Below are 11,410 nucleotides of genomic sequence, written 5' to 3'. Positions count from 1 at the left end.
TTTATTATAATATAATAATAATGGGCAGCATGGTGATTAGCACATCACTGTTACTGCACCAGCAATTGGGATTGGAGTTTGACTCCTCTGCTTTTTGTAAGGAGTCTCTATGTTCTCCCCGTGTCTGCATTAGTTTCCTCCAGGTGATTCAGTTTCCTCCCATCCTTTAAATTTATGATATAATTCATCTTTTGGGTGACTCCATGGAAGGGAGGAACCTGCAGATTTAACAATGGTTAAATGTTTTCAAAGAATGTGACTGAAAATAAAGTAAAATGCTTTAATGTTTATATATTCATGCAAGTGAAGTTTGTTCAGTGTAAGTACAGTATAATTTTTTACTTTTGTCTTTTAAACTCTTTATTATTTTTTTTGAAACTTTATTTATTAATTTTAATATATAAAGAAAGTCAGTAATTCACATACAAAAAAAATACAAAACTAAGTAATACAAATACAAAGTAACATAATTAATACAATACCAATCTCAAAATCTCCCCCTGACAACTAAAAACTAAGACTAAAAGAAAAGAAACTATTTTTAACCCCTAAACCCCCCCCCTCCCCACCCCCACAATAAAGAGTGAAGAATTAATAATTAATATAATAAGAGAAAAAAAAATTAAAAAAATATCTTAAAAAGAAAATCAATATATATATTTTTAAAAAATATTAATTAAGTATTAATTATTAGTCCACAAAATTTTTATTATATAAAACTATATATAAAAAAAACCAAAAACAAACAAAAAAAACTTAAAACGAAAAAAAAGGAAAGAAAAAAACATATATAGAAAAAAATATATATATAAATGAAAAGTTTTTTTTAAAAAAGAAAAAAAAAATTAATTCAAACTTATTTAAATTGTATATAATCAATAAATGGGGTCCACTTTAACTCATAAAAAACATCTTATCTTGTATAGAAAATGATATTTTTTCCATGACCAAACAAAACTTCATCTCTGAATACCACCTATCTAAAGACAATACATTTCTATTCTTCCAAGTAATCGCTATACATTTCTTAGCCACTGCCAACGCTAAATAAATAAAAGAAATCTGGTAATTATCTAATTCTAAATCAATCAACGGTTGCATATTCCCTAATAAAAATATATCAGGGTCTAATACAATATGAAGATTATATAGATTATTAAATACAGATTGAATACCTTTCCAAAATTGTTGTAACCGATCACACAACCAAACAGCATGTAAAAAAGTACCAGAAACCTGATCACAACGAAAACAAAGATCTGACTTACTAAAACCAAATTTTTTAAATTTTTCGGGTGTTAAATATAATTGATGTATAAAACTATAATTGATCATCGCCAATCTAGCATTGATCAATTTTCGAACACTGTTACGACAAATTTCAGACCAATCTTCTTCAGTTATTGTTAAGCTTAAATCTTTTTCCCATTTCATTTTATCTTAATCCCAATCTATTTTACTTTCACATTCCAACAAAATATGATACAAGCCTGATATATAACCCTTTTTTGGAAATGAGAGCACGTATTTCTCAAAATCAGTTTCAGACAATAAATTCATTTGGCAACCACATACCTGTTTTACAAAAGATCTTAACTGATAATACACAAATATAGAATGACCACTTATATCAAATCTCTTTTGCAATTCTACAAAAGAACAAAAATGACCTTCTAAAAAACAGTCAGATAAATTATGTATTCCTTTCTCCTCCCATTGTTTCAAAATAGTATTAGATACCACGAAAGGAACAAGTTGATTATTAAATAATGGTAATCTTCCCGACCACTTATTTTTCAATCCCATTTTATGTAATTTACTTGTCCATAAATTCATTAAATGTTTCAATATTGGTACATCATAAGTTCGTAACAAATTTTTATTCCATCGAAATAAAAATTCATTTGAAAATTTTTCAGAAATAACTGCCAATTCTATCTGTGCCCAACTAGGCGTTTCTTGTGTGGCCATTAATACGCTAAGAAATCTAAATTGAGCTGCTTCATAATAAAATTGAAAATTAGGTAGTCGTAACCCTCCAAATTGAAAATCCCAGATCAATTTTTTCAACGCCACCCTAGGGAATTTTCCTTTCCACAAAAAAATCCCTAATTACCTTATATAAGTCCTTAAAAAATCTTTTTTGTAAACAACAGGGAATTGATTGGAATAAATATTTTATACGAGGAAAAATATTCATTTTTATAGTATTAATTCTTCCTAATAAACCCAAAGGTAAATCTTTCCATTTAACTAAATCTGCCTTAATCTTCTTCATTAAAGGAAGATAATTAAGTGAAAATAAGTTTTGGTAATCAGTATTAACATTAATTCCCAAATATTTAATTTGTTTCGTCCACTTCAAATTCGTAATATTTCTAAACATTGAATAATCATCTTCACTAATTGATAAAATTTCACTTTGAGTCCAATTAACCTTATAACCAGATAATTGACCATAAATCTCTAAAGAATCTTGAAGTGCTGGCAGAGAAACATCAGGATCCACCAAATACAGCAAAACGTCATCCGCAAATAAATTTATTTTATAATCTTCATTCAGAACTCTCATACCTTTGATACTTTCATTCTGACGTATTAATTGTGCTAAAGGTTCAATAACTAAAGCAAACAAAGCGGGTGATAATGGACATCCTTGTCTAGTAGATCTTGTTAAATTAAAAGATTCTGAAAGCAAACCATTAGTAACAACTCTAGCTTTCGGGCCATTATACAAAGCCCTAATCATACCAATAAATGAGGGACCAAACGAAAACTTCTCAAGTACTTTAAATAAAAACTTCCACTCTACTCTATCAAATGCCTTTTCTGCATCCAATGAAACCACCATTGGATAATCTTCTGAGATTTAGATCTATTTATTAAAGTAATTAATCGTAAAATATTATCCGAAGCATACCTATTTTTAATAAAACCTGTTTGATCACGATGTATTATCTTTGGTAAATACTGAGCTAACCTATTAACCATAACTTTAGCCACTATTTTATAACCTACATTTAACATTGATATAGGACGGTAAGAAGCTACCTGTAAAGGGTCTTTATCTTTTTTTGGTATAACTGTAATTATAGCATTAGAACAGGACTCAGGTAAATGAAAAGTATCATAAAGTTGTTGTATTACATTCTTAAATAAGGAAGATATATCAACATAAAAAGTCTTATAGAACTCAATAGAAAAACCATCTCCACCGGGCGCTTTTCCATTTGGCATATCTTTTATAGCCATTTCAATTTCATTATCCATAAAAGGTTTATCTAACTCCTGTCTATCTTCTTGAGTTAACTGTGGTAAATTAATATTTTTCAAAAAAGAGTCTATTGCATCTTCTTTTATCTCTTTACATTCAGTCAAATAAAGTTTTTTATAAAAATTACAAAATTCATCATTAATTTCTTTTTGACTAAAAGTAATACCCGATTTATTTCTAATAGCTGATATAATCCTAGATAACTGTTCTTTTTTTAATTGCCAAGCTAATACTTTATGAGCTTTCTCACCCCATTCATAAAATTTATTTTTTGAACGATTCAACAGACATTCAAATCGATATGACTGTAACTTATTATACTTCAACTTTAAATTAGTTAATTGGATCTTTTGAAATTCAGTAGCTTTCTTTTGAAATTCTTTTTCACAGCTTGTTATTTTCTTCTCCAAATCCTCAGTTTCTCTAACTCTCTCTTTCTTCAATTTAGATGCATAACTGATAATTTGACCTCGTAAAAAAGCTTTCATTGCATCCCACAAAACAAACTGATCAGAAACAGAATGAACATTATTAGCAATGAAATCCTCAATTTGTTTTTTCAAATAAACAATAAATTCTGGCTTTTGTAGTAACATAGTATTAAATCTCCATCTTAAAGTATGTTGTGTAACTTGAGAACTTTGATATTCCAATAATAACAATGAATGATCCGAGACTAACCTTGCCTTATAATCCACAGATATAACTTTATCCTGTAAATGTGCCGAAATTAAAAAATAATCAAGTCTTGAAAAAGAATTATGTCGAGAAGAATAAAAAGAAAAGTCTTTCTGTGTAGGATTAAATCTACGCCAAATATCAACTAAATTCAAATCTTTCATCATATTAGCCATATGTATCGCCATCTTTGATTTCTTAATTACCTTTGGATACTTATCCAATAACGGTTCTAATACCATATTTAAATCCCCCCCAATCATCACATTGGAATTAGCTTGTCCCAATAATAAAGATATTTCTGTAATAAAAGCAGAGTCTTCAACATTTGGGGCATAAACATCAATCAAAGTCCAAGCTTCATTAGAAATCATACAGTTCAACTTAAGTAGTCTTCCTCCATTTTTATCCTCGTCTTGCAATTGAAACAGTAAATTCTTATGTACCAAAACCGCAACTCCTTTTGCCTTTGAATTAAATGAAGAATAGAAGACTTGTCCAACCCAATCCCGCTTAAATTTCAAATGTTCTTTATCTGTCAAATGAGTTTCCTATAAAAAGACCACATCTACTTTAAATTTTTTTAAATAAGCAAGTACTTTCTTACGCTTTATAGGATTATTCAAACCCTGAACATTAAGAGAAGCAAACTTAAATTTTGACATATCTTTCAACAATTAGAAAAAAAACCCAACTCTTACCCCTTTACCCTCTCTTAATACAATCAAAAAAAAGAAAAAAAAGAGAAAAAAAAGGAAAAAAAATTTTTTATTAAACAAAAAAAAACCCCTTCACTCTTTAATCTGATAATACAAAAAAAAGAAAAGAAAAACCGGGAAGGAGGTTAAAAATACCTCCTCCCGTCTAAACCACACAATGCGGTAACTCCCCCCCCAAAAAAATGGGTGTGAGATAACTCACATGTAGCTGATGACTGCTGGAAAATACTGCCCATCCAGCCCCCTCTCCCAACCCCCATATCATATTAACATAATAATTATCTAAAACCATCTCCAGAATTTTCTTTTAATCAATTTAATCTCTACGGCCACCCTTATCTCCATCTCTTCTTGGGGATCATTTCCCTTCTTCCATCTCCAAATTTTCCTGAACAATTTTATCTCTCTTATCTCCCTTATCTCCATTTCTTCTTGAAAATCGACTCCCTTCTTCTGTCTCCATTCTCTTTGGAGACCGTGGTGGACTACGTCTTTCTTGAAATTGCGTAATTGACAAAGATTGAGCAAAATCCATAGCCTCCTTAGGATTATCAAAAAATTTGGGTTGATAACCATCTTGAAAAATCTTCAATACTGCTGGATATCTAAATGTTGCTTTATATCCTTTTCTCCATAACACTTCTTTCACAGGATTAAATTCACGCCGTTGAAACATAACTTCTTGACTCAAATCCGGATAAAAGAAAACACGATTATTTTCGACCATCAAGAGGGATCTTCTTTGTTGTGCATTTCTTATAGCCGTGCGCAAAATTGTCTCTCTATCGCAATAATTTAAACAACGAACCAAAACCGATCTTGGATTTTGTCCTGAAAAAGACTTTCTTCTTAAAGCTCTATGGGCACGTTCCAAAATTAAACCGTCCGGGAACTTATCCCGTCCTAACACCTGCGGGATCCATTCAGTAAAAAATTTTCTTGGATCCGGTCCTTCCATACCTTCTGGTAAACCTACAATTTTTATATTATTCCGTCTAGATTGATTTTCTAAATAATCAACCTTTTTCATCAGATTCTTATTCTGAATTTGTAAATCTTCAATTGTTTTATTTACTTCTTGCATTTTTTCCTGTACTATATCCATTTCATGATCAACATCTTCAAATTTTTCTTTCACTTCAAGCTTGAAAGCTCCATAATCAGCCATCTGTTTCGTGATAGTTTCCGTCAAAACCTTAAGCTCAGTATTAGTTTGAACTACAACTCTGGATAATTGCGTCATTGTAAGATATATCTTGGTTTCAAAATTCTGAAAATACATATCCATTTGAGTAGATTCAACTACAATAGGCTCCTGCCGTTTCTGTTTCACTGAAGGATCTTCTATTTCTTCCCTCATTTTAACTTTAGCAGTTTTTCTTATAAGTTTGGCTGCGTGTAGAAACCCCTGCCACAGCCTCCTCAGCAGTATCTGGAGGTCTGTGGCTAGGGATATTCTTACCCCATATTTTATCAAATACTTCTTGTAAATCGGGTTTTAGTAAAGTCTCCTTTGTTAATAGTACATCTTGCAGCACTGGTGCTTTATCCAAGGTTAAATCTCCACTCCCCGTCAGATTTTCAGCAGACAGCGTCTCAGCTGGTTGTAGGAGTAAAGGTTCATTCATAATATTTACAGCTAGTGCTGAATCTCGCGCGTGCGCCCGGCTAGCCCTTTGTTCTAAGGGCTGCCGGGTGCCATCTTCAAAGAGTCCTACCGACAAAGAACTGGACTCCGCTGCCGAACCTCGGATCTCCTCCCCTGGGTCCATCTCGCACTGTAGTCTGGCTTCCCGTGTGCAGGTAGGCTTGGAATCTTTAAGTCCTGGAAAATGTAGTTTCTTGACAATCTGTTGCCGTTTTTTTTTAACTTTTCTTCAACAACTGTACCATCAGGGATTAGCCTAACACCTCTAATTATTTTTAAACTTTTAAAAAGTTTTAACGGGCATTTCTAGACAAAACAATAACAAAGAGTCGGGAGAGGACTGGAAGGCACGTCTGATCCTTATGCCATCTTGCCACGCCCCTAAACTCTTTATTCTTAATGCAGGGGCATTAGTTAAGCATTGTAAGTCTCAGGCAACCGGAAAATACACTTATCCGGCATCTACCAATCCTCATCGGGGCCATATACCAGGGGTTTTACTGTACATATCTTCATCGACAACTGAACTTCAAAGAATTTTGGTGTGGAGAAGTCCCAAGATTTCCTATCCTCTGAATGAAGCAAGTTTTTTTAATCTCAATCCCAACTGGCCAACCTTTTATTTTAATTCTGGGAACCTAGATATAGACTCTTAAACCAGGGAAAATATCTTGCAAGTTTCTGTGAGATTGCCTTTCATTTTCAACATTTAACAGATTTTCTGATTTTTTTTGCAACAAAATGGATTACTCCACAATATATTGGATCCTCTTCATTCTTGCTTACTCATTCATACACCACTGCTCACAACTTGCCAACCTGATAAATTATCTGTTACTTCACATTCTTCGGTTTCTGTCTGATAACTAATTCTCACTCCATCTCGGTATATTGACCCCCAAATTGTGTGCGATGTGATCTTGTTGACTAACTTCCTGTGTGAGTCTGATTAAAAGCCTTCTCAAAATCAAAGCACACTGAATGTCTGTGTTCCTCATTACCTGTTGCATCCTCATTGAATTCTGGTAGATTGGTGAACCATCATTTTCTTTTCATAAATCTAACTCTCCTGATAAGGGTTTTCAACATTATATCGCTCATTGTGGATTCCTGTATATTATCTACTATTGATGTCATTCAAACAGGTTGGTGTTTTCTTATCATTTTCCCCATTTCTCTTTTCTAAAACAATAGGATTATATTTACGACAATCTAATGGAATAATTCCTGAGTCCATGAAATTTTTGAAGATGATAAAGCATTCATTTTAATATCTCTTTTAGAGGTCTAGTCATTAGTTCCTTGCCATTTATCTCCTTTCAGTTTCACCTGGTTCTAGTACTCTATTTCCTTTCCTTTTTAAAATATTTTAATTAATATTATACAGCATAAACAATTAAACAGTACAATTATACAATGTGCTACAAGATACTAAATTTTTTACAAATATTCTCATAATAAGAAAATCCAGAGCACCATCATAATAATGAAGTAAAATTTAACAACAAAAAAAAAACCCAAAAGAAAAAAAAGGAGAGGAAATACATTTCAAAACCCCTTGCTCTAAGCAAGGTTAGTCTTTTGGAACTTAATACTTGAATCCTTGATAGCATATCTAAATTTTTTCCAGTTTAAACAAGACATAATATCCCTTAGCGATTCAAAATTGTACATCTAGCTATCAATGACGTAAAAGATAAAATTCAGCTTTGGATTGAATTCAGTAATACATCAACATCTTGAGGTGATCCAAAAAGAGGAATTAAAGGGAAAGGTTCCAATTTTAACCTCAGAATTATTGATAGTGTTTGAAAAACATGTTTTCACAATACTTCTAAGCTGAGGCAGGTCCAGAACATGTAAGAAACCCAACTCACTGATGAAATCATTTCTCAGAGTCAGTAGGTGAAGCGATGTAACCTTTTATTCAACGTTCTTGCAAGAGCGAGTGTCCTTCAGAGAAGGCGCACTCACTGATATTCAACAACCTTTTTTCTACATTTCTTTGTGTTAATAACCACTCCTTTGTTAATTTAATTGGTTAGTTAACTGAGTAATTGATATGCTAATTTAACCTATCAAAAGCTGTTCCTATCCTTGTCTTAAAGCCCGCCCTCGTTTACTTCTCCCATTCCCATGACTTTTGCGACTTCAATTCTTATTTATTCTTATCCTTATTCGGTATGATGCTTTGTCACATGTTCCTGTTCTTTCACAGTTTTTAAAAAAATATATCAAGTTGGCCTTGCCTGCAATCTCTTGCAAGAACTGTCCTTCCTTTGTATTCTAGCAGACACCCCCACCCTTTTCTTCCCTCATGTCTCATCTCTGGACAGCCATTGTTAACACTGATTATTATATTTTTCTGAATCAGCATTTTGGATAATTCTCACAATATTAACTTAAAGAGGCATCACTTATTTTACATTTGTCACATAAAGGATTTATGTCTGAATAAAAATGAGACAATTTAACTCTAGACATATATGCTCTTTGGACCACTTTAAATTTATGGACAATTGGAAGGTTTTTTGGATTTCAGAGTTTTTCTCTTGCAAGCTCTATTATATCCAATCATCTTTTTCTATCTTCTTTACAAGACACTGGCTTCAATGACTGGCACAGATTGGGTATTAAATGTTTCAAAGACCTTTTAATTTGCAACAATTTTGCATCTTTTGAATTTAATTTAATTTACCTAAAACTCATTTTTTTAGATATTTACAAATTAGACACTTTGTTCAATCTCAGATCCCTGATTTTCCCGGAATCCCTGAGGTGACTGTACTAGACACACTTTTTGATCTACAACCTTCCCTTAAAGGCTTAATATCTCTTATTTATGATAATTTGGCTGATCTAAAACTAGTCCCACTAGTTAAAATCAAGAACACCTGGGAGCAGGATCTGAATCTTTCATTGTCCGATGAGGATTGGGACTCCATTTTGATTAATACTACTTCCTTTTGTGCGCGGCATTGTTTGCTGAAATTTAAAGTGGTTCATTCTCTGTTGCAAACTCGTTATATCATGGTTTCAAATATACCACAGGAATTATGTCCTCTAAAACTCAAATTAAATAAGTGCTAGTTTAATTTATAACACAGATAGCTTATAGCGCTATGGAGTCATAGAGCACAGCAACTGGCCTTGCTAATATTAAATGCCCCAACTCTAATATTTCCATTGACTAGCTCTTGGCCTTTGTGATCAAGTGCTCATCTTAACTTTTTCAGTGTTGTGAAAGTACCTTCCCCCATCACCCACATATGAAAAAAAATGCATACCAGATTCCAATCACTCTCAAATTGAAACATTTTTTTCTATATTCCTTCAAAACCTCTACAACTATAGGCTCACCAGTACAATTGACTATTAATTCCCTCCATATATTCCCTCCAGGGAGCAGCGGATCAGCACAGGGCATCAGAAACAGGGAGAACATCTCCCCGTTTTGAAGGAGAAGCAGAGGTGATGACCCTACCAGATGGACCCTACAGGCAGTGGACCAGCAAGGGGTTCAGCAGCTGAAGAACCCACACAGACTATAGGAAACATGCAGTCGGGGAATGCAAATGGACTGTAGGCTGCCGAAGACTGGCTCCTGGGAACCAGCAGAGCCAGATTAAGCTAGTGAGGGGCCTATAGCATTTGTTATAAAGGGGCCCTGAATTAAAAAAAAATACACATAAATATGAAAACATCTAGTGGTTTAAAGGAGAGAATGAAAGGGGAAAGTTGGACACCAAATGACAGGAGAAGCTAAATTTAGAGGAGAAAGATTAACTCAGTGATAAATCATTACAAATGCAGCCTCTCGCATTTTATGAATGCATACAAACTTACATGGGTGACTTGAGGAATTAGGTCCTCTGGCTTTCTGGCTCGGAGAATGTCTGCCATGGTCTATTCTAAACACGCAGCATGCTTTCTTTTGGAACGGCGGAGTGAGGGTGTGCATTTTAAGTTAATCAGGCAGCAGCCGGATAAATCAAGGGCAGCTCCAGAAGGGCTACCTGGAGGAACATTGCTATGGGAACCCTTTCAGACCACAACTACGTTATCATATTCATGAGGCTGTAATTTAATCCTCAATTGTCCACATTTACATTGTGAACAGGATTTACTATGCAAATAGACTGGTTTTACAGGCTGCTGCTTAATTAACTCATCAAGGCCATCTTTTCACTAAATCTAGCCTAGCTACAGATTAATCTGCTTTTGTTTGCTGCTTGTTCCTTTTTTATATGGTAAACATCAGAAATTGTAAAGGGAATCAAGAGTCCTTACTTTGCACTTAGTCAATGTTGTTTTCAGCTAATCCTTCCTCACAACTACTAAGTACATGACCAGAAAGATTTTGTTTCCTGAGTGCAACATTATCATGTTCCAATGAACTTTTAGTGTAACTGGATTTCCACAATCGCTGTGTGATTTTCAATGTCAGTGTGAGAGATGGGAAAATTGATCTAAAATTATGAACATGGAAGAAACTAAAGTTCATCAGTAAAATGGCTGTAACCAGTACAAACAGGATAAGCTTGGGGGTTAGGATGCAGGAAAGCAGAGTCAGCACGATTAACATAAGAATCTTCTAGTCTTTGTGACAAGACCATAGGACTAAGATAAGGAATGGTAAGGTACAATAGAATGTAGGAAGTTGAGGTAGTCTGGATCAGATAAGGGTCTCCTAGCCCTGGACAGAAGTACCAAGTCATACATTTCTAATTAGCTAACCATACACAGATTTATACATATGAAATTAGCCAACCCTAGATAGAATGAGTCAACTCTGCATATCAAGAGACTGTAGCCCAGAGAATCAGGAAGGTGTGAATAAGGACAATGACATGATGGGGCACCCACAGGATACCCCCTGGTCCTCCAAGTGTACTGAAACTGCACGTAGGCAGGAAGGATTACCTATGCCAAACCCATCCAGGGGGCAGAAGAATGTAAGGGGGAGGGCATTCTGATACTGAAATTGACTGTATAAAAGTTGGGTGAGCCCCAGTATGTGTGTGTATTCCCAGGGTAAGGGGAAGCACCCAACTTTGCATTGTTGTAGTAATAAATGTTCTTTGTTCTCAA

At 33.9% G+C, this 11,410-nt stretch overlaps 1 long non-coding RNA gene across 1 annotated transcript; it reads left to right on the top strand.

Moving 5' to 3' along the window:
* Positions 1 to 6,376: 6,376 nt before the first annotated feature.
* On the top strand, positions 6,377 to 11,410 carry LOC138763153 (uncharacterized). The gene is made up of 2 exons (XR_011357358.1): positions 6,377 to 6,474; positions 9,722 to 11,410. It is a non-coding gene; the product is annotated as an uncharacterized lncRNA (long non-coding RNA).

Source organism: Narcine bancroftii, chromosome 5 (genome assembly GCF_036971445.1).
Source record: "Narcine bancroftii isolate sNarBan1 chromosome 5, sNarBan1.hap1, whole genome shotgun sequence".
NCBI lineage: Eukaryota > Metazoa > Chordata > Chondrichthyes > Torpediniformes > Narcinidae > Narcine > Narcine bancroftii.
Note: the sequence above shows the minus strand (reverse complement) of the source record. Positions and strands in the feature narration are given on the sequence as shown.